The sequence below is a fragment of the Panthera leo genome, chromosome F3, assembly GCF_018350215.1.
Source record: "Panthera leo isolate Ple1 chromosome F3, P.leo_Ple1_pat1.1, whole genome shotgun sequence".
In the NCBI taxonomy this organism is placed as follows: domain Eukaryota; kingdom Metazoa; phylum Chordata; class Mammalia; order Carnivora; family Felidae; genus Panthera; species Panthera leo.
In genome coordinates this window covers 742,809-770,247 of record NC_056696.1, presented here as the reverse complement: position 1 = coordinate 770,247, position 27,439 = coordinate 742,809, and the positions used below count along the sequence as shown (strand labels likewise).

Here is a 27,439-nt window from a genome sequence, read left to right as displayed (position 1 = left end):
ATCCTTTTGGTCATTGCTTTAAATTCTCTATCAGGTATGTTACTTATATCTCTTTGGCTTAGATCTCTGGCTGTGGCTTTGACTAGGTCTTTCATTATGGATAAAAATCTCTGTGTGTCCATTTTGTCTGTCTCTCTGGCTCTATTTCTCTGTGTTAAGAAAGTCAGCTGTGCCTTCTGCTCTTGAAACTAATAACATTATGAACAAGAGGTCCTGGAGACCTCAGTAGTGCACATGTCCATTTATAGGACCTGGACCTTCAGGAGGATATCATATAGGTATTGCTCATGGCCTGCTGTTGTGTCTGGGTTACTTTTCCTTTTAGTGCAGGTGTTTGCACTGATTGCGTGCCTGTTGTGGGCTGTGCTTGCTCTCAGTTGTGTTAGTGGGACCCGGGCAGGTCAGCTGTGGGGTGGTATGCCCGCTGGGTAACTTGGGAGCAGGGCAGGAGTGTTAGCAAAATTGCACAGGGCTACTAGTCCTATGCCAGGTTTCCCAACATCCTTTGGTGGCTGGGGGCTGTGGACCAGCGGTGGAAGCTAGGGGCTTGAGGATATGCACAGAGCATGTCTGTGCCTGGGGACATGTGGCTGGGTGAGACAGATGAGGGTGCCTGGATATGCACATCTGGGTGAGGTTCAGATGTGCACAGCGTGCTGTGGCAGCTATGCATGCAGGTTGTCGGAAAGGGTGCCCTTTTAGTTTGAAAAATGTTTGCCCTGAGACCAGGAGGTTTCGTTTGATGAGTCCCCTAGTGAACCCTTGGGACTGGCGCACTGCTAACGGGTTAGGTAACAAGTGTCTGTGCAGCCTCATCCTCTGGTGGGTGCTTCTATGCTTATTCTGGGAAGCTAGGGGAGAAGAATGGTGCCTGTGATCTCCCTCATTGTTGAAGAAGTCCTCCAACACGCTCAGGAATCAGCATGAATACATCTGTCTCTTGTTGCCTCGGCATTGTGTAAAATGCCAATTTTACATTGCCTCACTACACAGGCAGGGATCTGGCTATCACTCATCCTCCTGGATCACCCAGTGCTGGGTCAGTTGACCTCCAAAGCTCCAGGATCTGAACACAAGGGAATTCAGCCCCTCTGGGTTTTAATACCCAATGTTATGGAGATTAGTCTTCCCTGTGTCAGCTCCCTGGTGTGAGGGATCACTCTTTTCTGCCCCTCCTGCAGGCAGCCAGCCTCCACCTTTCTGGCCTTCCTAACCTTTCTGATGCAGCTTCTCTCTATTTAGGTGTGGAGTTTGTTCTGCCAATCTTTGGATCGCTCTCTGGTTCATGGACTTGGATGTGGATGTTATGTTGTTGAACACATGGGGTAGGGTGAGCTCAGGGTCCTCTTACTCTGCTCTTATACATTTTTTAAATGTCTTATTATTTTGGATTTTTGAGACATGGGCAGACAGACTCATATCACACATGCACTTCAGGATAAGAAAGGAACTTTCCCACATTTGCTTCTATTACTTTATGTTTTGAAACTCTCTTTAATGAGGTATAATTACACATAACAAATAGCCTCAAGTTAAAGGGTATAATTTGATGAGACATGAGGGTACCAGACCATGGGTACAGCACCATGAAATGATATGGTTTCTCCCTAAACCTCCCATCACGATCCCTTTGTGTCTAACGCTAATGATGCTTTTGAAGTAAGGACTACTTTTTTTCCCACATGTTTTCAGATATTGCCCAGGTGTCTGAAAGCCTGCACTGGGGTATCTCCTTTGCTGATAGTCTATATTCTCATAAGTATTGCAGTCGGTCTACCTTCGGACTTTTGCTTCCATTGTGTCTCTTTATGTTCACATACTTTTGTTGCACTACTTTAATGATGAGGTCATCATTGCTTTAATTTTTACTAATGGTATGAGCTGCAGTTCCACTTATGACAGAATGCACAGGCTTCCTGTGATAGGTATTCAAGAGCAAGGCAGATATCCTGAGCACTTGAGCTGAGAATGTCACTCCGTCTTTTTGCCATCCATCTTCCCTTCCCTGCGAGACAAGAATCTCCTTTTGTTCACACAGAAATGTGGGTGAAGTCAGTAGAAAACATTCCCTTCTCTCCTCTCCACTTTATCTCTCAAAATCCTTGTCGCTACCTTCTGCCTTTCCCTTTCTCTGACTCAATCCCCCAGGCCCACTGTTCCACTCCAGCCATGATCAGGGTGTCCTCCAGCTGCCGGCCTCTGCCCTGTCCATCCCTCAGTGAGAAATCGGAGTAGGATTATGCAGTTCACAGGACTGATCAAGAAATATGTGATCCTCAGAGCCCTCCTGCACAAGGTTGCTGTCGTGGAGACATGGCATCCTGGGTGAGGATCTGACGCCATGTGTGGCCCCCTCACTCATCTCCCACAGTCACTGCTGGTCCCTGATCCTTACCCACCATTAGAAATCAGCCATATGCTAGGGTCAGGTACCTGTCTATCTGACCCCAAGCACCAGGAGTCAGTGAATATTTCTAAAATAAATGAGCACAAGCACCCCATGCATCTAGATATAGGAAGTTACCATCACCCCAGAAAACTCTCTCGGGCTCCTCTGCAAAAAGGGCGATCTTGCTACTATCCTTCATCACCGCCATTTCTGCTAGTTTGTTACCTGTGTGTATAGAATCTACAGTGTGTCTCTTATGTGGATACTGAGAAACTTAACAGAAACCCATGGGGGAGGGGAAGGAAAAAAAAAGAGGTTAGAGTGGAAGAGAGCCAAAGCATAAGAGACTCTTAAAAACTGAGAACAAACTGAGGGTTGATGGGGGGTGGGAGGGAGGGGAGGATGGGTGATGGGTATTGAGGAGGGCACCTTTTGGGATGAGCACTGGGTGTTGTATGGAAACCAACTTGACAATAAACTTCATATATTGAAAAAAAAAAAGAATCTGCAGTGTGTGCATTCGATGGGGGGTGAGACTAGGTCTTCATAGAAGCAAACACTGAAACAGAGACAGAACAGTGAAAGCAGTATTAAGGGATACTAAGAAAAACAAAGTGGAGAGCGCAGGGTGGGCAGAGAAAGCATGAAGGCAGATCGGACACATTTTAAAGATATATAGTCACCATACACTGTCACCTCACACGGTCCTCTTCAAATTTCAAAATAGTTGTCGTATAAGGCAGTGAGATGTATGAGATTTGGGGTTATTTCCCTATAGTCTTATGTTTTCCTACATGCATTCCCTCTTCGGTAGTTAATCTGTGGCCTCAGATGAACACTTAAGTGCGTGGATGCATCTGTGAGTCTATATGTAATGGAAAATGATTGTCTTCAGATATCAGATGTAGAACTCTGATATACACATTCCCGTAATTATCTTTTTCTTTCTTTGTCTGGTAGGGCCTGCATCTTAATAGAATAAGCGTATCTTTGTCTTATTGTTTAAAGTGGCGATCCCCAATCCCTGGGCTGAGTTGTTAACAGTCTTACTTTAATGAACTTCTGTGACCATCTTTTTTTGATGATCATTTGTGTGGAGATATCTTAATTGAAATTGTGAGAAGCGTGAGTGGACATTTCCCAGACATTTTGCAGATGCATTCTGTATTCAACGTATTCTTTTCGTTATGTCCTTAGAAACAAATATAACCCCTGTTTCACAGATAACACAGCTCAGGCTCTGTGTAGGTCCCACTGAGAATTGGTGTTCTGGCTGAGATAGCAGGAACACAGGGAAACCCTCGGGATATTGTGATAGAAGTTTAAGGAGATAGATGCAATGCCGTTGTCAGGTTATGTCAGGGGTCCAGCAGGGGTGGCATCTGGGCATCCCTGAATTGTAGGTCTACCCAGGCTAAAGGCCAATGCAGGCACTCAGCTGATCTAGATCCTGTCTTCACTTTTAGTCTCACTGAAGGATATGAACTTAGGCAGACAAGCATTTCCTTAAGACCAAGTTAAATTTCCTATATATCCAGGGCATTTTTTTCACCCATAAATATCCAGAACCTTCAGACAACGCAGGGAGACAACAACCTTTTTAGATGATCACCTGGGTGCACTTTGACAAGTATGACATTTTGGAGAGGAAGCTTGCATTGTGCACTGAGAGTGATCCCACATAGCAGCTCCGTGTGGAACTCATGCTCCCTGCTCAGGCTGTGGTCAGGAATGGCCTGCAACTGTATCTCACTGAACCCAGGACCCTCCCCTCTGCACCTCCTCAAACTCTGCTTACTGTCCTCTAATTTCTCAAATTTCTATTCCTGTGTGATTCAAGTTTCCCCCACTCCTTCACTGGTGCTTCCATTATGGTGACCACAAGGTCTGTGTCATATAATGCACGTGCCCCATTTCACACAGGACACCTAAGGCACCTACACTTAGGGGTGCATCTCATCCTTCACAGAACTCAAAACATTGTGTCTGTAAAATATGCACCAGTACGCCCGATACATCTGCCTTTGTGTAAAAATCCTCTTTCTTTTTGACCAGAGAAACCTAAAGCTGACCTCATTAAAGGGAAATGACACAGTCCATTGTACATATGTCCTGAGAAACTTGAGATATGTTACAAAGTCCTCAGGCAGTTTTGCAGTTGAATCGCCAAGCCCTAACAACGATCTCTACATTTTTCCCACAAAGTGTTTCACGAAGAAGATGGATATGCTTTACAAATCCCTCATCCAGTTCAGGTTATCTTATCAAATGGAGGAGGTGGAGGAGGGGGTTGGCTCATAGCCCATGACTGGTGATGAAGGACTGTCCTTGGGGTTAGTGTTAAGGTTAGGGTTAGGGTTAGCGGTTAGGGTTACGTTTAGATGGTTAGAGTTAGAGGGTTAGGATTAGGGTGAAGGTTAGGGTTAGGGTTTAGGGGTTAGGGTTGGGGGGACGGTTAGGGTTAGAGTAGGGCTTAGGGGTTAGGGTTAGGGTCAGGGTTAGCGTCAGGGTTAGGATCACGGTCAATATCAGTGTCATGGTCAGGGGATAGGGGTTAGTATTTAAGGTTTAGGGTTTTGAGTTTAGGATTTAGTGCTTGGGTTTAGGGGTTAGGTTTTCAGGGTTACGATTTAGGATGTAATGTAGGGTGATGGTCAGTGTTTGGTTTAGGTTTAGAGTTTAGGGGTTTGGTTTAGGGGTTAGGTTTATGGTTTATTTTTAGGGTTTAGCGTTATAGTTATGATTACGGTTTGGGTTAGGATTTGCGGATTAGTGTTCAGGGTTACAATGTAGGGATTAGGGTTCAGAATATTGTTGGATTTGTGGTTTGTTTTATGGTAGGGTAGTGCTATGGTTTGGGTTAGGGATAGTATTTAGGGCTATGGTTAGTGTTAGGATTAGGGTTTGGCTTAGTAGTGAGGATTAGGTCCCATGACATTGCAGGGTCTGAGCACACAGCATTGCAGTTGTCTCCCCGAAGGGTTGAGTCGAGAGCCCAAGGTCGGATGCTGGTCAGGATTAGTATTTGGTTTCCAAAGCCAGACAACTCTATGGGATCTTGATCTAGTAGGCCTCAGGAATCAACTCGGGCAGCTGCAGCCGGGCCTGGGGAACGACATGGTGATGTTCCAGGTTCCATGCCAAGTGATCCTCCACCGCCTCTGGACCCCAGGCACGTGGTGTTGTCAGACTTTGGTATTGGGTATCCATGGGGAGAGAGCCTTATCTAGGGTTATGGTTTGGTGTAGTGATATCTCCAGGGCTGAACCGTCTCCAGTCTCGTGATCTCCCTCGAGGGCTGAAGTGAGATCCCATGTGACGGTGCGGGTCAAGTGTAGGGTTAGGAGTGATATAGTGTTAGGATTCGGTTAAGGGTTTTGGTTCAGGTTAGGGTTAGGGTTAGGGTTAGGGTTATGTTCCAGGACACACCATGCGCTGAACCCAGAGCAGTGCAGTTGTCTCCCCGATGAGCTGAGTTGAGGCCACAAGGGAGGGTGCCGGTTAGGGTTTGTCTTTGTGTTCCAAAGCCAGACAAGTGTATGGTCCACTGGTCAGACCTCCAAAATCCTCTCTGGAGCTTCAGCCTGACCTTCTAAAGGACATAATGATGTTCCAGGTTCTTTGCCAAGTGACGATGCACCGCTTCTTTTCCCCAGGCACGTGGTGTTGTCATACGTTGGTTTGGGCCCAATGGGGAGGGAGCCTTATCTAGGGTTAGGATTTGGTCTAGGGACGTCGCCAGCAACAAGCGAATCCAGTCTCATTATCTCCCTCGAGGTCTGAATTGAGCGTCAAAACGACGGTGCAGAGCAAGTGTAGGTTTCGAGTTCGAGTTAGGTTTAGGTTTCAGTTGAGGTTTCTGATTAGGGTTAGGGGGAGGGTTCGGAGTTTCTTCCCAGGAGGCTCTAGGCGCTGAATCCACAGCAGTGCAGTTTTCTCCCCGAAAGGCTGAGTTGAGGGCACAAGGGAGGGTGCTGTTCAGGATTAGTCTTTGGTTTCCAAGGCCATACAACTGTATTTGCCACTGGTCGGGTAGGCCTCTGGAATCCTCTCAGGAAGCTGCAGCCCAGCCTTGGAAACGATATGGTGATGTTCCAGGTTCTATGCCGAGTGATCCTGCACTGCTTAAGGACCCCAGGCGTGTGGTGTTGTCAGACTTTGGTATTGGGTCCCCATGAGGAGAGAGCCTTAGCTAGCATTAGGGTTCGGTCCAAGGACGTTGCCCGGCCAGAAGCAACTCCAGTCTCGTGATCTCCCTTGAGGGCTGAAGTGAGGTACCATGCGAAGGTGTGGTTCAAGTGCAGGGTTAGGGTTGGTCATAGGGTTAAGTTTCTGTTGAGGGTTCTTGTTAAATTTAGGGTTAGGGTTAGTATTTGCTCCCAGGACGTTCCAGAGGTGAACACACAGCAGTGCAGTTGTCTCCCCAAAGGACTGAGTGTAGATCACAAGGGAGGGTTCCGGTCAGGATTATTCTTTGGGTTCCAAGGCCTGACAAATGTATGGTTCACCTTTCAAGCAGATCTCAGGAATCCTTTCGTGCAGCTGCATTCGTGCTTTGGAAATGACATTGTGATGTTCTAGGTACCATACCCAGTATTTCTGTACCGATTCTCAAACCCGTGTGTCTGCTGTTGTCACACTTTGAAATTGGGTCTCCATGGGGAGAGAGACTTAACTAGGATTAGGGTTCGGTCCATAGACGTCACCAGGGCTGAAGCGACACCAGTCTTGTGAATTCCATGGAGGGATTAAGAGAGGGCACATGGGTGACTCTGTTTCTGGTATAGACTTAGTGAGATAGATAGGATTAGGTGAAGGTTGAGGGTAATGGTTAAGGTTACAGTTAGGGTTAGGGTTAAGTCCCAGGAGGCTCCATGCACTGACCCCACAGCAGAGCAATTTTCTCCCCAAAGGGCTTAGTGGAGTATACAAGGGAGGGTGTAGAACAGAATTAGTCTTTGGTTCCAAGGCCAGGCATATGTATGGGCCACCCTTGGGGTAGACCTCAGGAATCCTATCGTGCACCTGCAGTCGCACTTTGGAAATGACATGGTGATGTTCCAGGTTCCATGCCGAGTATTTCTGCACTGATTCTCCAACCCGTGTGCGTGCTGTTGTCAGACTTTGGAATTGGGTCCCCATGGGGAGGAACCTTAGCTACTGTGACAGATCGGACCGGGGATGTCGCCAGGGCTGATGCGACTCCAGTTTCATATTTTCCCTCAAGGGCTGAATTGAGGGCCCATTCGAAGGTACAGGTCAAGTGTAGGGTTAGGGTTAGAGATAGGATTAGGTGTAGGTTACGGGATATGGTTAGGGTTACGGTTAGGGCTAGGGTTAGGTCCCAGGAGGCTGCACACACTGAACCCACAGCAGAGCAGATGTCTCCACGAAAGGCTGAGTGGAGTACACAAGGGAGGGTCCCAATCAGGAGCAGTCTTTGGGTTCCACGTCCAGATAAATGTGTGGGCCACCCTTCGGGTAGACCTCAGGTATCCTCTCATGTAGCTGCAGTCGTGCTTTGGAAATGACCTGGTGCTGTTCCAGGTTGCATGCCGAGTATTTCTGCATCTTTTTTCCAGCCTGTGTGTGTGCTGTTGTCATACTTTAGAATTATGTCCTCATTGGGAGAGAGTCTTCATGAGGGTGAGGGTTCGTTCCAGGAAATTCGTCAGGGCCGAAGCGACTCCAGGGTTTTGATATCCATGAAGGGCTGACATGAGGGCACATGCCCGGCTGTGGTCTGGTGTAGACTTAGTGAGATAGATAGGTTAGGTGTAGATTGAGGGTTATAGTTTATGGTTACAGTTAGGGTTCGGGTTAGATCGCAGGAGGCTCCATGCCCTGACCCCACAGCAGAGCAATTGTCTCCCTGAAGGGCTGAGTGGAGTAAGCAAGGGAGGATGCCAGGCAGGATTATTCTTTGTGTTCCAAATCCAGACAAATGTATGGGCCACCCTTTGTGTAGACCTCAGGAATCCTCTCGTGCACCTGCAGTCACACTTTGGAAATGACATGGTGATGTTCCAGCTTCCATGCCAAGTATCTCTGCACAGATTCTCGACCCCGTGTGTGTGCTGTTGTCATACTTTGGAATTGGGTCCCCAAGGTGACAGAGCCTTAGCTAGGGTTAAGGTTCTATCCAGGGACATTTCTAGGGCTGCAGCAACCCAGTTTCATGATCTCCCTCGAGGGCTGAATTGAGGCCCCATGCGAAGGTGTAGGTCAAATGTAGGGTTAGGTTTAGAGATACAGTTAGGTGTACATTGCAGCTTATGTTTAGGGTTACAGTTAGTGTTAGGGTTAGGTCCTAGGAGACTCCAGGCCTTGGCCCTAAAACAGAGCAATTGTCTCCACAAAAGGCTGACTGGAGTACACCAGGGAGGGTGCTTGTCAGGAGTAGTCTTTGGGTTCAAATTTCAGACAAATGTACGGGCTGCCCTTCAGGTAGGCCTCAGGTATCCTCTCATGCAGCTACAGTCGTGCTTTGGAAATAACATGGTGATGTTCCAGGTTGCATGCCGAGTATTTCTGCACCAATTCTCCAACCTGCGTGCGTGCTGTTGTCAGAGTTTTTTATTGGGTCCCCATGGGGAGAGAGCCTTACCTAGGGTTAGGAATTGGTCCAGGGACATCACCAGGGCCGATGCGACTCCAGTTTCGTGATCTCCCTCGAGGGCTGATTTGAGGGTCCATGCGAAGGAACAGGTCAAGTATAGGGTTAGGGTTTGAGGTAGGGTTAGGTGTATGTTGAGGGTTATCTATAAGTTTAGGGTTATGGTTATTTCCCATGAGTCTCAAGGCACGTACCCCACAGCAGAGCAGTTGTCTCCCCGAAGGGCTCACTCTATTACACAAGGGAGGGTGCCTGAGAGGATCAGTCATTGGGTTACAAGGTCAGATAAATGTATGGGCCATCCTTTGGGTAGACCTCAGGAATCCTCTCATGCAGCTGTAGTCGCAGTTTGGATATGACATGGTGATGTTCCAGCTTCCATGCCGAGTATTTCTGCACTGAATCTCGACCACGTGTGCCTGGTGTTTTCAAACTTTGGAATTGGGTCCCTATGGGGAGAGAGACTTCGCTAGGGTTGGGGTGCGGTCCAGGATGTCGCCTGGGCGGAAGCGACAACAGTGTTGTGCATTCCATGGAACGCTGAAGTGAGGGCAATTGTGCGGCTGTGGGTCTGGTGTAGACTTAGTGAGGTAGATAGGGTTAGGTGTAGATTGACAGTTATAGGTTAGGTTTATGGTTAGGGTTAGGGTTAGGTCCTAGAGGCTCCAGGCACTGGACTCACAACAGTGCAGCCCCCGAAGGGCTGAGTGGGGTACACAAGGGAGGGTGCTGGTCAGGATTACTCTTTGGTTTCAAAGGCCAGACAAATGTATGGGTCAACCTTTCGGTAGGCCTCAGGAGTCCTCTCTTGCAGCGCAGTTGCGCTTTGGAAATGACATGGTGATGTTCCAGATTCCATGTCGTGTATTTCTGCACTGATTCTTGGACTTGTTTGTGTGCTTTTGTCACTTTGGTACTGGATACCGATTGGGAAAGAGCCTTACCTAGGGTTAGGGTTCAGTCCAGGGATGTCGGTAGAGCCGAAGCGACATCAGTGTTGTGAATTCCATGGAGGCCTGAAGTGAGAGCACATGCGTGGCTGTGGGTGTCGTGTAGACTTAGTGAGATAGATATGGTTACATGTACATTGAAGGTTATGGTTATGGTTAGGGTTAGGTTTAGGGTTAGGTCCCAGGAGGCTCCAGACACTGACCCCACAGCCGAGCAGTTGTCTCCAAAAGGGGCTGAGTGGAGTACACAAAGGAGGGTGCCGGTCAGGAGTAGTGTTTGGGTTCCAAGGAAAGACAAATGTGTGGGCCACCCTTCAGATAGCCTTCAAGAATCCCCTTGTGCAGCTGCAGTCACGCTTTGGAAATGACATAATGATGTTCCAGGTTGCATGCCGAGTATCTCTGCACCAATTCTCCAACCCGTGTGCGTGCTGTTGGCCGACTTTGGAATTGAGTCCCCATGGGTAGAGAACCTTAGCTAGGGTGAGAGATAGGTCCAGGAATGTTGCCAGGGCCGACACGACTCCAGTTTCGTAATTTCCCTCAAGGGCTGAATTGAGGGCCCTTGTGAGAGTGCAGGTCAAGTGTAGGGTTAGCGTTAGAGATAGGATTAGGTGTATGTTTTGGGATATGGTTAGGGGTACAGTTAGGGTTGGGTTAAGTCCCAGGAAGCTGCACGCACTGAACCCACAGCAGAGCAGATGTCTCCATGAAAGACCGAGTGGAGTACATGAGGCAGGGTCCCAATCAGGAGTAGTCTTTGAGTTCCAAGTCCAGATAAATGTGTGGGCCACCCTTCGGGTAGACCTCAGGAATCCTCTCATGCAGAGGCAGTTGTGCTTTGGAAATGACATGGTGATGTTTTAGGTTGCATGCCGAGTATCTCTGCACTGATTCTCAAACCCATGTGCGTGCTGTTGTCACACTTTGGAATTGGGTCCCCATGGGGAGAGAGCCATAGCTAGGGTTAGGGTTCGGTGCAGGGATGTCGCCGGGGCTGAAGCGAAACCAATGTTATGAATTCCATGGAAGGCTGAAGTGAGGTCACATGCGCGGCCATGGTCTGGTGTAGACTTAGTGAGATAGATAGGTTAGGTGTAGATTGATGGTTATAGATTATGTTTAGGGTTAGGGTTAGGTCCCAGGAGGCTCCAGGCGCTGATCCCACAGCAGAGCAATTGTCTCCCCGAAGGGCTGAGTGGATTACACAAGGGAGGGTGCTGGTCAGGGTTAGTCTTTGTGTTCCAAAGCCAGACAAATGTATGGGCCACCCTTCAAGTAGGCCTCAGGAAACCTCTCTTGCAGCTGCCATCGTGCTTTGGAAATGACATGGTTATGTTCCAGCTTCCATGCCAACTATCTCTGCACCGATTCTCGAACCCGTGTGTGTGCTGTTGTCAGACTTTGGAATTGGGTCCCCGAGGTGACAAAGCCTTAACTAGGGTTAAGCTTCCATCCAGGGACATCTCCAGGGCCGATGCAACTCGAGTTTCGTGATCTCCCTCCAGGGCTGAATTGAGGGCCTATGGGAAGGTGCAGGTCAAATGCAGGGTTAGGTTTAGAGAGATAGTTAGGTGTACATTGTGGGTTATGGTTAGGGTTATGGCTAGGGTTAGCTTTAGGTCTCAGGAGGTTCCAGGCACTGAACCCACAACAGTGCAGTTGTGTCCCCTAAGGGCTGAGTTAAGCATACAAGGGAGGGTGCCAGTTCAGATTAGTCTTTGGGTTCTAACACAAGACAAATGTATGGGTCACCCTTCGTGTAGGCCTCAGGAATCCTCTCATGCAGCTGCAGTCGTGCTTTGGAAATGAAATGGTGATGTTCCATGTTCCATGCCCAGTATTTCTGCACTGATTTCCAACCCGTGTGCATGTTGTTGTCACACTGTGGAATTGGGTCCCCGTGGGGAGAGAGCCTTAGGTAGGTTTAGGGTTCGGTCCATGGAAGTTGCCAGGGCTGAAGTGACACCAGTGTTGTGAATTTCATCGAGGGCTGAAGTGAGGACTCATGCACAGCTGTGGGTCTGGTGTAGACTTAGTGAGATAGGGTTAAGTGTAGGTTGAGGGTTATACTTTAGGGTTATGGAGTCCAGGAGACTCCAGGTTCTGAACCCACAGCTGAGCAGTGGTCTCCCCCAACGGCTGAGTGGAGTACACATGGGAGGGTGCCAGTCAGGATTAGTCTTGGGTTCCAAGGCCCGACAAATATATGAGCCACTCTTCATTTAGGCCTCAGGAATCCTCTAGTGCAGCTGCAGTCTTGCTTTGCAAATGACATGGTGATGTTCCAGGTTCCATGCTGAGTATTTCTGCACCGATTCTCGAATCCATGTGCGTGCTATTTTCACACTTTGAAATTGGGTCTTCATGGGGAGAGAGCCTTCGCTAGGGTAAGGGTTTGTTCCAAAGACGTCACCATGTCTGAAGCCACACTTTTGTGAATTCCATGGAGGGCTTAAGTGAGGGCATATGGGCAGCCGTTGGTCTAGTGTAGACTTAGTGAGATAGATAGGGTTAGGTGTAGGTTGAGGGTTATAGATAGGGTTACGGTTAGGGTTAGTTCCCAGGTGGCTCCAGACCCCACAGCTGAGCTGTTGTCTTCCCGAAGGGCTGAGTGGAGTACACAAGGGAGGTTTCCAGTCAGGATTAGTCTTTGCGTTCCAAGGCTAGACAAATTTATGGGCCACACTTCGGGTAGGTCTCAGGAATCCTCTCATGTACCTGCAGTCACGCTGTGGAAATGACATGGTGATGTTCCAGCTTCTATGCCGAATATTTCTGCACCGATTCTCGAACCTGTGTGCATGCCGTTGTCACACTTTGGAATTGGGTCTCCATGGGGAGAGGGCCTTACTAGTGTTAGGGATCAGTCCAGGGAAGGCTCCAGTGTTGAAACGACACCAGTGTTATAAATTCCATTAAGGGCTAAAGTGAGGGCACATGTGCGGCTGTGGGTCTGGTGTATACTTAGTGAGATAGGGTTATGCGTAGGTTGAGGGTTATGGTTAGCGTTAGGGTTAGGTCCCAGGGGACCCCAGGCACTGACTCTACAGAAAAGCAGTTGTCTCTGTGAAAGGCTGAGTTGAGTACACAAGTGAACGGTGCCGGTCAGGAGTAGTGTTTGGGTTCCAAGGCCAGACCAATGTGTGGGCCACCCTTCGGGTAGACCTCAGGAATCCTCTCATGCAGCTGCAGTGGCACTTTGGAAATGACATGGTGATGTTCAAGGTTCCATGCTGAGTATTTCTGCACCGATTCTCCAACCCGTGTGCATGCTGTTGTCAGACTTTGGAATTGGGTCCCCATGATGAGAGAGCCTTACCTAGGGTTAGGAATTGGTCCAGGGATGTCGCCAGGGCTGATGCGACTCCAGTTTCATGATCTGCCTCGAGGGCTGAATTGAGGGCCCATGTGAGGGTGCATGGTCAAGTGTAGGGTTATGGTTCGAGTTATGGTTAGGTGTACGTTGAGGGTAATGGACAGGGTTAAGGTTAGGGTTAGGGTTAGGTCCCAGCAGGCTCCAGGACCCGAACTCACAACAGTTCAGTTGTCTCCACAAAGGGCTGAATGGAGTGCATAAGGAAGGGTGCCATTCAGGATTAGTCCTTGGGTTCCAAGGCCAGACAACTTTATGGTATGCTCTTCGATTAGGTCTCAGAAATCCTCTCTTTTAGCTGCAGTCACACTTTCGAAATGACATGGTAATACTCCATGTTCCATGCCGATATTTCTGCAAGGATTCTCGAAGTCATGTGTGTGCTGTTGTCAGACTTTGGGATTGTGTCCCCATGGGGAGAGAGCCTTAGCTAGGGCTTGGGTTCGGTCCAGGGACTTCGCCAGGGCCTATGGGACACCAGTTTTGTGAATTCCATGGAGGGCTTAAGATTGGGCACTTGCGCAGCTGTGGGTCTGGTGTAGAGTTAGTGCAATAGATAGGGTTAGGTGTAGGGTGAGGGGTATGGTTAGGGTTACGGGTAGGGTTAGGATTAGGTCTCGGGAGGCTCCAGGCACTGACCCCACAGAAGAGCATTTGTCTCCATGAAGGTCTCAGTGGAGTACACAAGGGAGGGTGCCAGTCAGGATTAGACTCTGGGTCCAAGGCAAGACACTCTATGGGCCACCCTTCGGGTAGACCTCAGAAATCCTCTCCTGTAGCTGCTTTCACGCTTTGGAAATGACATGGTGATGTTTCACCTTCCTTGCCAAGTAATTCTGCACTGATTCTCAAATGGGTGTTCGTGCTGTTGTCAGACTTTGGAATTGTTCCCCAACTGGAGAGAGCCTTAGCTAGGGTTTGGGTTCAGTGCAGGTAAGTCACCTAGGCTGATGTGACTCCAGTCCCATGATATTCCTCAAGGGCTCTGTTGAGGGCCCATGCGAGGGTGGGAGTCAAGCGTAGGGTTAGATTTAGAGATAGGATTATGTGTAGGTTCAGGGTTATGGTTAGGGTTACAGTTAGGGTTAGGGTTTCTTCCCAGGAGGCTCCAGGCACTGAACTCACAACAATTCATTTGTCTCCATGAAGGGATGAGGGGAGTGCACAAGGGAGGGTTCCAGTCAGGAATGGTCTTTGGGTCCAAGGCCAGGCAAGTATATTGTACGCTCTTTGGCTAGGCCTCAGAAATCCTCTCTTTTAGCTTCAATCGGCTTTGCAAATGACATGGTGATGTTCCAGGCTCCATGCCAAGTATTTCTGCACCAATTCTCCAACCCGTGGTCGTGCTATTGTCAAAGTTGGCTTTGGGTCTTCATGGAGAGTGAGCCTTAGGTAGTGTTAGGTTCGGTCCAGGGACTTGCTAGGGCCGACGCACCATCAGTATTGTGAATTCCATGGAGGGCTGACATGAGGGCACATGGGCGACTGTGGGTCTCATGTAGAGTTATTGTGATAGATAGGGCTAGGTGTAGGTTGAGGGTTATAGTTAGAGTTACAGTTAGGGTTAGGGTTAGGTCACAGGAGGCTCTATGCACGGAACACAGCAGTGCAGTTTTCTCCACAAAGGGCTGAGTGGAATGCACGAGGTAGGGTGACAGTCAGGATTAGTCCATGGGTTCCAAGGCCAGACAACTCTATGGGGCGCTCTTTGGGTAGGCCTCAGAAATCCTCTCTTGTAGCTGCAGTCAAGTGTTGGAAATGACATGGTGATGTTCCATCTCCCATGCTGCGTATTTCTGCACCGATTTTTGAACCCGTGTGCATGCTGTTGTCAGATGTTGGAATTGGGTCCCCATGAGGAGAGGGCCTTAGCTAGGTTTATGGTTCGGTCCAGGGACATCGCCAGGGTCAAAGCGACATCAGTGTTGTGAATTGCATGGAAGGCTGAAGTGAGGGCACATGCTCGGATGTGGATCTATTGTAAAGTTAGTGTGATATATAGGGTTACGCGTAGGGTGAGGGTTCTGGTTAGGGTTACCGTTAGGCTTAGAGTTAGGTCCCAGGAGGCTCCAGGCAGTTACCCCACAGCAGATCAGTTGTCTCCCCAAACGGCTGAGTGGAGTACACAAGGGTGGGTGTCAGTTAGGATTATTCTCTGGCTTCCAAGTCTAGACAAATGTATGTGCCACCCTTTGGGTAGGCCTCAGGAATCCTCTCGTGCAGCTGCAGTCGTTCTTTGGAAATGACATGGTGATATCCCACATTCCATGTCGAGTATTTCTTCACCGATTCTCGAACCCATGTGCATGCTGTTGTTAGAAAATATACAAATGTATATTTTCTGTGGAATGATATCGCCATTGATGTCATTGGGGTGTTAAAGTGCCCTACTATGTTTGTATGAGTATCAATTCTTTACTTTAGGTTTTTACTGTTTTGTGTTCGATGATCTCAGGTTAAGCGCATATTTGTTTACATTTGGTCTTTTTTTGTATTATACCTTTTATTATTATAATGTCCTCCTTTGTCTCTTGTTACAGTTTTATTTTGAAATCTATTTGTCTGATATAGGTATGGCGACTGCAGTTTTCTTTTGTTACTTTAGTTCTATAATTAGTCTCTTTTAGGTAGAAGATAGATGGGTCGTATATTTTATTCATCCTATCACCCAGTGCCTTTTATTATGAGGAGAGAGAGCACAGGCACGGGAGGGTGGGGTGGGGGGAATGGGGGAAGATTGAGAGAAAGAGAGAGAATGATAATGAGGATGTATGTTAGGCAAGTTCCATGCTCAGTGCAGAGCCCAACCAGGGCTCAATACTGTGATCCTGGCATCATATCCTGAGCTGAAATCAAGAGTGGAAATCTCAAGCGATTGAGCCATCCAGGTGCCCCTGTCACCCAGTGCCTTTGACTTGAGTGATATAGTGAATACTTTGGCTGATGTTTTACAGATATACTCATTTTTATTGCTTTTGCGTTTCTCACTTTAATACTGTCACTTTAGGTGTTTCTTTTCCACTTAAAGAGTCCCTTTAACATTTCTTGCAGGGGTGGTTTGTTGGTTTTGAGCTCACTTAGTATTTATTTGGGAACCTCTTCATCTCTCCTTCCATCTGAATGATAGTGTTCTGGATAGACTCTTTGGCTGCAGATGTTTTCCATTCATTCACTGATGAAAGAAATTGAAGGTGACGGAAAGAGAAAGACATCTGATGCTCATAGATGGGAAGAATACATATTTTGAAAGTGTCTACACTACCCAAAGCAATCTACAGATGTAATGCAATCCCTGTCAACATACCAACAGCATTTGTCACAGAGCTAGACAATCAATCCTAAACGTTGTATAGAACCACAAAGACCTTGAATGGCCAAAGCAATATTGCGAAAGAGGAAAACTGGAGGTATCGCAATCTCAGATTTCAAGTTTTATTCCATAGCTGTAGTAATCCAAACACTATGGTGGGTACTGGCGTAAAAAACAGTCACGTAGCTCTTGGAATAGAACTGAAAACCCAGAAATAAATCCATAACTGTATGGTCAGTTCATCTTCCACAAACAGGAAAGACTGTCCAGTGGGGAAAAGGCAGTCTCTTCACCAAATGGTGTTGGGAAGACTGGACAAGCCACATGCCAAAGAATGAACCTGGACCAATTTCTTTACCATACACACAAATAAACTCAAAATGAATTAAAGACCTAAGTGTGAGACCTGAAACCATAAAATATCCTTGAAGAGACCACAGGCCATCATTTCTCTCAATTTGGCTATAGCAACATTTTACTAGTTATGTCTCCTGAGCCAAGGTAAATAAAGCAAGAACCAACTAGGGGGACTACATGAACCTACAAAGCTTTTGCACAGTGAAGGAAACCATAAAACTAAAAGGCAACCTCTGGGATGGGAGAACATATTTGCAAATGTTTTGCAAATCCAGTAAAGGGTTAGTATCCACAATGTATAAAAAATTGATACAAGTCAACATCCCCCCCCTCCAAAAAAGCCCAGTTTAAAAATGAGCAGAAGACATGACCAGACATTTTTCCAAAGACAACATACAGATGGTCAACAGACCCATGAAAAGATGCTCCCCCAAACTGCAACGAGATACCACATCACACCTGTCAGAATGGCTAAACTCCAGGACACAAGAAGCAAGTGTTTGCGAGGATGTGGAGACAAAGGAACCCTCTTGCAGTGTTGGTGGAAATGCAAATGGGTGCGGCCCCTGTGGAAAACAGTATGGAGTTTCCTCAAAAACTTAAAAACAGAACTCTCCTATGATCCAGTAATTGCACTACTGGATACTACCCAAGAGAATACAAAAACACGAATTCCACAGGACACACGCACCCCTGTGTTTATTGCAGCATTATTTCCAATAGCCAGCACAAGGGTCCATTGACAAATGAGTGAACAAAGAAGTCCTATATGTATGTACGTGTGTGTATATGTATATCCATACACACACGCACACACTGGAATATTACTCAACCATAAAACAATGAAATCTTGCCATTTGCAATCACCTGGATGGAGCCTGAGAGTAGTAGGTTAAGCAAAGTCAGGGAAAGACAAATACCATATGATTTTACTCATGTAGCACGTAAGAAACAACGAATGAGCAAAGGGAGAAAAAAAGGGGGGACAAACCAAGAAACAGGCTCTTAACTGCCGAGAACAAACAGATGGTTCCCAGAGAGGAGGTGAGTGGTGGGAGGGGTGAAAGAGGTGATGGGGATGAAGGAGTGCCCTTGTCATGATGAGCACGGGGTGAGTATGGAGTTGGTGAATCACTATATTGTACAACTTAAACTAATAAGACACTGGATGTTACTATTACTGGAATTAAAATAAAAAATGAAAAAACCAGAGGCCAACTTTTAATTATACCAAGAGACTTCGTTGAATAAACAGATATCTGACCTTTCCCTTAATTTTTGAAATTTTGTTTTTAAATAAATTAACATGTTTTTGTTGTATATTTTTGCTCTAAAGGCTTTCCGACCAACCTGGTCCTGATGATTCATGGCCTACATCAGCTAGCCAAGACTTAGATTTCGGTACCAAGGTAAAGTACCCTCCTGTGAAACTCACTTTCCTGCTCTGAATTTAGTTTTCTCCCTTACTTACTCTTAAAATTTAACAGTAGACTGTGTATCATCATTTTATGTGTGTAATGGAAAGTTAGTCAGAACAAACCATTTAACAGATACAGGTCACGTTGAATTTTTTGTTTTGTTTTGTTTTACTTTGGTCAACCCTACAGGTGGAGGCTGATAAAAGAATGGGCTGGAAAATATATAATGACCGTCAAATTATATTGGGAAAAGCTTTCCCATAATGGAGGAAATATGATATTTGGTTAAGGATAAGGATTCTTGCTGTGATAGTAACATGACTGATAATACTCATGCCTAAATGGAATTTTATTGGATCCAATTATCTATTGTAGGTTGCCCCCCGCCCCGGGCAGTTTTTATTTTGGTGAGATACAGGATTTTCCTTTGTCTCTATCTTTTGTTCTACATTTAGACTAAAATAATATTAGAAAATGTAGAAATTTAGATGTTTACATTATTTCTCAACATTTACCTTACAAAGGTGTTTCCCTGTATTTTTGAAATAACTCCATGAAGAGTAAGTTAAAATTATGCATCTCCCTGAAGAATACGTATTTTGCTGAGAAGAGTAGCTCTATGAGCAGAGGCTCTTCATAGCCAAGTTGTCAAATTTCTAACTTCAGAAATCTTTCCTATTCTAGCTTTTAAAAATATCTCCTCCTAGTCCTTGTGTCAGATTCTAAAATTTAAAGTTTCAGACATCTGATATTTAGTTAAATATTCATTTCAAAGCCCCTAAATCATTATAAGCTACTGGAGGTTAGGAAACACACTTGTTTGACTCCTGGAGCTCCTAGAATGAAGTCTTGCTTGGAAGAAGCAATGTCATAGGTTTTGAATGTGAATAAATGAGTAGGGAAATGGAATTCCGTAGAATGGAATTTGAAAAGTAATGAAATACGCATGATATGTCACAATTAAATATGTGAATTTAAAAAGTAAGGTCAGTTTATATTCCGTTTTGGTGTTTAATACGTATAAACGCAAATGAATTCTATTGAGGAAATCAGGAGTTACATACGAAAGAAGGTTGCAGTATATTTTTAGTATCCTCCCATTGTGAGCTTAGAATTGCAAATAAAAATTCCTCAGCCTTTGTTTTTTTTAACCCCATCTGTGTCCCATTACATACATCCTTTGAAGGTTCACATTTCTTTCTAGAATTCTCATTCCCAATTCTTTCTCCATAGCGACAGTTGATGTGTTAGAAACCTTTCTTTTTCTGTTTTTTCGTTAGTCTAGTAATAATTTATAGCTTTTAGGAAGCAATAGATGCCAGTAATTGAACAATTTACTTTATAGTGACAAAACTTAAATATTACAGTATTTATAACCAGATAACTGTAGAGTGATAAAAGTCAGTATTATTAGGGATATACTGTGAATCAAAGCCTCTGTTTTACGTATAGATTATATATATATATCTTGAAAAGCTTTCAAAGAGACTATTGTTCATAGTATATTCCCAATCCTACTTATGTACCTGTTGAAAAATGTATGTTGTTTCCACTTACCTTATTTTGCTCACATTTTTCCTTTTCTTCCTTGTCTTAAGCTCATGCTTGATTGATTGGTCATGTCTTATTTTTTTTTCCTTTTTTTTTTCTTCTCCCCCCATGCTTTTTAAGGTATTTTTTTATTTTTTTAAAGTTTATTTATTTTGGAGCGAGAGAGAGTGCAAGCAGGGTAGGGGCATAGACAGAGGGAGACACAGAATCCAAATCAGGCTCCAGGCTCCGAGCTGTCAACACAGAGCTCAATGTGGGGCTCACACCCACAAACCGTGAGATCATGACTCATGAGCTGAAGTTGGACGCTGAACTGACTGAGCCACCGACGTGTCCCTCCCCCTCCCCGGCACCATGCTCTTTTTTAATAGTTTACCCCTACCTTAATTTTTCCTGGCAGAAAACATTTCTTTAGTGTCTGTTCTCTTAGTACATCACTTTCTGTCAACTCCATTGTCAACATATTGGTTATGGAATTCTGTCTGTGTGTGGTTTTCATCCATGACTCATTGCCCCACAAGGTTTATTATTCTTTTCTTCTCTTTCTTGGAAGGAGGTGAGCTAAATGTTTTTGTAATGTTTGTATTTCTCTTGGAAAGGGAGGGCGAGAGAGAAAGAATGAGCAAGTGCTCGTTGTTGTGATCTGAAAATATGCAAGGTACGATCTCAGTCCTTTTATATTTGTGGAGGGCTGTTTTGTGACCCAGGATGTCATTTATATTGGAGAATGTTCTATGTGCACTTAAGAAGAATGTGCATTCTACTGCTGTTGGATGAAGAGATCTCAATATATCGGTGTTGATATCCGTGTATGTAAATGTATATATTAAGGCCAATATATATGTATGTATATCTGAATACATCTGGTCCAGTGACACATTGGATCTGTGTTTCCTTACTGATTTTCTGCCTTGACGATCTGCCTATTGCCATGAGTGCAGTCTTAAAGTCGTCTACAATCATGGTATTTGTATGTATACATTTATTCATGTTTGTGATTAATCGATCCATATATGTGGGTGTTTCACTTTGGGGGCATAAACGTTTGCAATTGTTAGGTCCTCTTGATGGATAGACCCCTTAATTATGATAAAACGCCCTTCTGAATCCGTTACTACCGTCTTTGGTTTAAAATCTAGTCTGTCTGGTGGAAGTATGGCGACTCCAGCTTTCTTTTGACTTCTAGTAGCATGATAGGTGGTTCCCCACACCTTCATGTTGTCGCTGTTGGTGGGTTCGAAACCCCCATCAGGCTCTGCAGTGAGAGCATTGACCCTGCTTGGATTCTCTCTCTCTCTCCCTCTCTCTGTACCTCTCCTGCTTGATCACTCACTCTCTCTCTCAAAATACAGAAATAAACATTAAAAAAGAAAAGATAAAAAGAACAATAATTCAAATGAAAACAAACAAACAAACTCAGATACGAAACCAGAGGAGAGTTGTCTGTTGGTGCCTGGGACTGGTGGCTGTGCTGGTCTAGGGGAGGGGCTGTCTGGTCCCATCAGTGTCAGTCTCACTCCCATAGAGAAGCAGTTACCAGGCACAGAGAGGCAGGGTTTGGTGTAATGGGCCTGCCTCCACCGAGGCTCACTGTCCGTTCCCTGAAGCCCATGACGATGTAGGTCATGGGGAGAGAAATGGCGACATCCCAATCTCTCCTGCCCACACGAGGTGTCTCAAAACTTACTGTTTAGCTCAGAGAGAGTGTACTTTGCCTGAGGTCATGAAACCAACTACATGCAGACCAGGAATACACTTGTGGTCTTACCAAGCCTCGAGTTCTATGCCAGTTACTTCCTCATAGTCAGGAAAAATATGTGTATTTTAAGTATAACTCAGAGAAAATGAATACATAAAACTTTGTCACGTGGCTCAATAATGTTTAGGTATGAGGCCCACAATAGTAGCTCTCTAACTAAATTACAAATTTTAAAGTCATGAATAAAAATAAAGGAACAGAAATTATGTTAACTCCTTTTAGTAGCAGTCAATTTTTAAGCGCAACTTTTTTAAACCACAGGACAGAGAACTCGAAAGAGAAAATCTTTAGGTGAAGCAAGCAAGCTGAAACTGAGGAAATTCTTCCTGAAAGAATTATTTATTTCTTCCAAAGAAAATTTGGTTTATCAAAATCAATCAACAAATGAGTGAACCCATGGTGTGGTTATTTATAGCAAAATTTCAAACCCAACACAGATTTCTCTTTCCCATCTAGCATGCTTTTGCCTAACCTCTCATCATTCGTTGGTATGTACAAAAGACACAATTCACTTTATTTATAATTTAAATCCAGTCGGAAATTATAGGTGAACCTTCACGTCTCACATGTGGACTTATCTCTACCCCTCCCTCCCGACGGGAAGGGAGAATTACCTAACGGGTGAATTTGGGAGAAGGAGCTAAGCAGTGCTTACGTGTTTCTGAATCTCCTCTTTGAAAAAGATGTGCCTGCCCACAGTAACATGAATTTGGGTCTGCTCTCAGCTCTGTGGTAAGCACCCGGCCCCCGGGGTGGGGGTCAAGCAATTGTTTCCTCAATTTACAACTGTGTGGGGAAGTGCCCAATTTAGGAGGAAGCCCAAAGTGGCTAACATAACCTAAATCATATCCTCCAATTTGTTAGTGTGTATTAGTAATAAAGCTACTAAGTTTCTCTCCATCTCCCTGTCTCCCGTGTTCTGAATTTAGAACGAGAAGAGCAGGGTTACTTGCCGCCTACCCAGTGTCACCTGTCACAGCTCCACCGAGAAAAATGACTAGACAGCACTTACAGAAACATTCTCTTCTTCCTTGACTTCATAACTAACGTACATTGTTCAAAGGCCACGCCAACTCGAAAGAGAGAAAAAGTTGAAAGGAACCATTTCAGGAACAAACATAGAAAGTCAGACAAACTGAGGACACAGAGGAGTACATTCGAAATGAAAGAACATGACAAAACCTAAGAAAAAAAACTAAGTGAAACAGAGATAAGTAATGTACCTCATAAAGAGTTCAAGGTAACTAACGGTCATAAAGATGCTCCGTGAACTTGGGAGAAGAATGAATGGATCCAGTGATAACATCAACAAAGAGATAGAAAATATAAAAAAGAACCAATCAGAGCTGAAGGATACAATAACAGAAATGACGAATACACCAGAGGGAATCAACAGCAGATAAGAAGATGCAGAAGAACAGATCAACAATTTGCAAGACAGGGTAGTAGAAATCATCCAAGCCAAAAATAAAAAAAAAAAAGAATTTTAAAAATGAGGCTAGGTTAAGGGACCTGTGGGACAACATCCAGTGTAATAATACTTGCATTCAAGGGGTTCCAGAAAAAGAAAAGAGAAACGGGCAAAGAACTCATTTGAAGAAATAAAAGCTTCATTTTAAAAATTCAAATATTTGCTTGATTTAGCTATTTATAAAATGCTCTACAATCGCTCAGCAAGATATTTTATAAAAGTTGAAACAAAGGTGGTATAAGTCAAAAAAAAGGAAAAAGAAAAAAGAGTGCCATAAGTAAGAAAGCAATTAAAGATGTATTCTCGTGTAAGAAAACAGCAAATCTTTTAACTTAAAAGAGAAATTAACCTTTTTACTGTTACAAGTTGATTTCATTCATAAAAAGGACTTACCATGGATTTTTTTTTTTTTTTGTAGCCTCCATGCTTAGTGTAGAGCCCAATGCAGGACTTGAACTCATGACCCTGAGATCAAAACCTGAGCTGAGATCAAGAGTTAGACGCTGAACTGACTGAGCCACCCAGGCACCCCCATGGATTCTTCTAAATAGTAAACATTCATAGGTCGTTAAGTGTTTGGAGGACGATCATTCACTGACACACAGGGGTGCAAAAACTGGATTATAGCAAAACTTTCAAATGTTTATGAACCACTGCCAACTGAAAATAAGTCCAAGCATCTGAGTGTACCTGCGGTTAGCAGGCAATAACATTTACTTTCTAAAATCAAATTTAAATGAAAGCTTTTCAAGAAATTTAACATGGGTCAGTTTAGTTATATTTACTGAATACAGTTAATGCTAGGTGTCTCTTGTGGTGCACCTGGGTGGCTCAGTTGTTTTTAGTGTCCAAATCTTGATTTTGACTCAGGTCATGATCGCATGGTTTTGAGACTGAGCCCCACATTCGGCTCTGTGCTGAGCATGAAACCTGCTTGGGATTCTCTTTCTCCCTCTCCTTTTGCCCCTCCCCTGCATGCACTCACTCATTCTCTCGCTAAAATAAAATAAAAATTAGTATCTCTTGGAAATGAGAGATCAAGGGACTAAAATATATATATAAAATTTACCTCAGTTCTTTCTTAGCACATATAATTATGACTTTTACTTCATATGTATTAGTTACTTAAACAACTCAGAATTTCACCAAATTAAAAGCAACTATTATATCAGATATCTGAAACCCAAACTAAAACAGATAATATAACTCACCTTCCACAAGGAAGTCTCCCAGTAGTCATATGACGGCCGTGGGTTTAAGGTAGGAATCACTAAGTTCCCTCTTGGAGTAAGGTTTCCATTGAGCACTAAATTATTTTCAAAATGTCCACAATAAGGTGGTTCCAGGCCTGGGCTCACACTAAGGGTCCTGAGTAAAGTTTGGTGCTGCTGTCTCTCCTCAAGAAGTTTTGTATTGCTCTCTGGCAGTCTCTCCTTAGCCCTGTGAAGATTAAAAAACACAAATACATTTTCTTTTTACCTAAATCATTCCTAAATGACTTACGTTTTTTAAGTTTCCATAATAGTAAATAGCATTTGCCATTGAACAGTGTTTTAACACTGAACATGTGACAGAGCACACCTACTATCTAAAATTATACTTTTAAAATTGTTCTAAAGAAATGCTTATGATTCCAGGGGGATTCCTAACTAACAATTCAGACCAGGAAAGGGAGAGAAGTGGCTATCAGTGATGTACATGGCTTAACAAATAATACTTGCTGTCTTCTGGAGTGGCTGTACTGACAGGATCCTTCAGGATGCCATTATATATACATACTTATATTTAGTAAACCTGTTTACAGATATAAAACTAAACCATCCCTCAAAGACATTTTCAAGCATTTGCTTTCACCACTCTTGTACATTTCACTTATTATCTCAAAGAAACTGAGCATCTGACACTGAGGAATCATTGAGACCAACAATCTCTAGGGGAGATAGTAGATGACAGAGATGTGATCAGAAAGAACTAAAACAGCTACAGAGGCAATTAGCTTGTAACAGTTACCAAGGCACTGGAGGCAGAATCTGCCCTTTCTGTCTTCCGTCTTCCACATGCCTCCCTCCCACCATGGTGCTCTTTTTAGCCACTTTGGGAATTATGCTACCCTTCAGCCCTGTGTGAGTCTTTCTGTATTTCACCTGGATGCCTTTATGTAAAGTAGAAAAAGCATAAAGGATAGTTTGTCTCAAGGCCCACTCTAGTAATCATACCAAAGATCACAATCGAGAGAATAAATGTACCAAGCTGCCAGGATGAGTAGTAGTAGTAGTACTTGACCTTTTAGGTTAAAGATGTAATCTTCCAAAAAGAAACTCATCGACATTTCTAGTTAGGGTAATTCTGACAAGCAATTTTATAATAATATGCTTCTAAATGAGAAAGCTTCAAACAATGCACTTAAAGACTAGCAGATCCGATCGATGGAAAATATACAGGGTGGGGGGTGCGGGGGGGGGGGTGGGGGAAGAGGTCCTGTAAAAGCGAAAAAAAGAGGAGGGATGCAAACTGTCCTGGACTAACATTTCAAAGGTAAGTTCACTTAGAAACATCATTTTCCAAAATGACACCATCTAGTTGGCTTGCACTTCCTACTCATCTCATGATCTTGGCTCCACAGACATTATGCTGTGGAGGCAAATTAATAAGCTAAATTTCTTGTCTATGATTCTCTTTTGACTTACCTGTTCAGCTTATTTCTCAAGGACTTTCTAACTTTTAATTCTTCTAGGTAGAGTTGCCTGTAGGTTTCCAACTCTGTTTTAGTAGAATCTTCTTGAGAAGTCTTCATTGTAGAGACCTGAGATTCCAGATCTCTAATTCTAAGTTCCATTTAACTTCTCGCTGAAGCATGAGCATTTTCTCTTAACTGGTCCAAGTGTTCTCGAGCTGCTGCTTGTGCCTAAAGCAAATTAACAGGATAGTTTTAAAATAGCTATAATCTGAATAATTAATTATACCTGTTTCCTTTAGTTCGGAGTCAATGATTCAGAGAGCAATTTTAAATGAAAAAAAGCTCAAGTGTAAAATATTTATCCTCAATGTCAACTGAATTAAATATGATTTATAAAATTAAAGTTCAATCATTCTTGTATTAGTATTCACGCAATCTGATAATTCAAATAATAGAATCAATGACAAAAATTTAGAAGTCAACAATAAACTTAATAATCCAAGTACAGTGCAATTTTTAAATCATAATTTTTCTTTTCCTCTTAATAGTGAGACTAGTTGTTTAAACCATCATTTTTTCTTATCCTCTAGATTTAGTAGGAATAACGATGAAAACTGAAATGTTTAAAGGGAGGAACAAATGCCTCCAGGAATCTACAAATTACCATAAAGCAAGTAGAGGAAACCCCTACAATACATCTATCCAAAATGTAATTTGCAGTGAAATGAATTACAGCACATTACAGATCAATCAATTAACCTGTAAAAACAGGTCGACTTCGTGTCATTTTTCTACTATGTCCAGTCGTGCTCTTTCTTCAATCTCCCGTTTATACTCTTCCACTTGACCGCGTTCTACCATATTCATTTCCATAAATTGTTTCAATTTTACTACTTCTTGCTGTAACTTCTTGTTATTGCTCTCTAGTTTTTCACGTTCTTCTTCGAAAGCTTTCATTGATAATAACTCTTGTTGAAGAACTTGATTTTTTTTGCATCCAGGTGTAGACATTTTGAAGATGTAGTTTCCAGTTCTGTTGTAAAGACATCAGCCTGCATGAATAAAACACTATAGTTTGGAAGTGGAGTGAAAAGAGTCTAACTCAAAACTACTATCAAAATGTGTTTTTCAGATTTTAAGTAATCTCTACGCCCAGTGTGAGGCTTGAACTCACAATCTCAAGATCAAGAGTAACTGAGCCAGCCAGGCACTCAAATTTTTAAATAAACTCATTTGCAATAAAATGTTACCTGTCTTAGTATGTGGAACCATAAACAACTCAGAAAATCAAGAGACACGTTAAAGACATCAGGTGTTACTGAAATAGATCTTTGCTATCATTCTCTTTACTACACATTTGCACTTGATTCTATACTTTTATTTTTCTATGATTTTTTCATATCTTTCTTTCATACAATAAGTCCCCTCTTAGGAGAAAGTCTCTTAGCCCTTCCCGCATCTTAACACTCCATAACTTTTAAAGACGTTTTAGCAATATCATATTGACTTATGTATGCCCAAGTCAAAAAATACGTCTCAAGATAAGACTCTGAAAATAAGACTCT

At 44.0% G+C, this 27,439-nt stretch overlaps 1 pseudogene; it reads right to left on the bottom strand.

Moving 5' to 3' along the window:
- Positions 1-1,531: 1,531 nt before the first annotated feature.
- LOC122212380 lies at positions 1,532-26,932 on the bottom strand (annotated as a pseudogene).
- Positions 26,933-27,439: the final 507 nt, after the last annotated feature.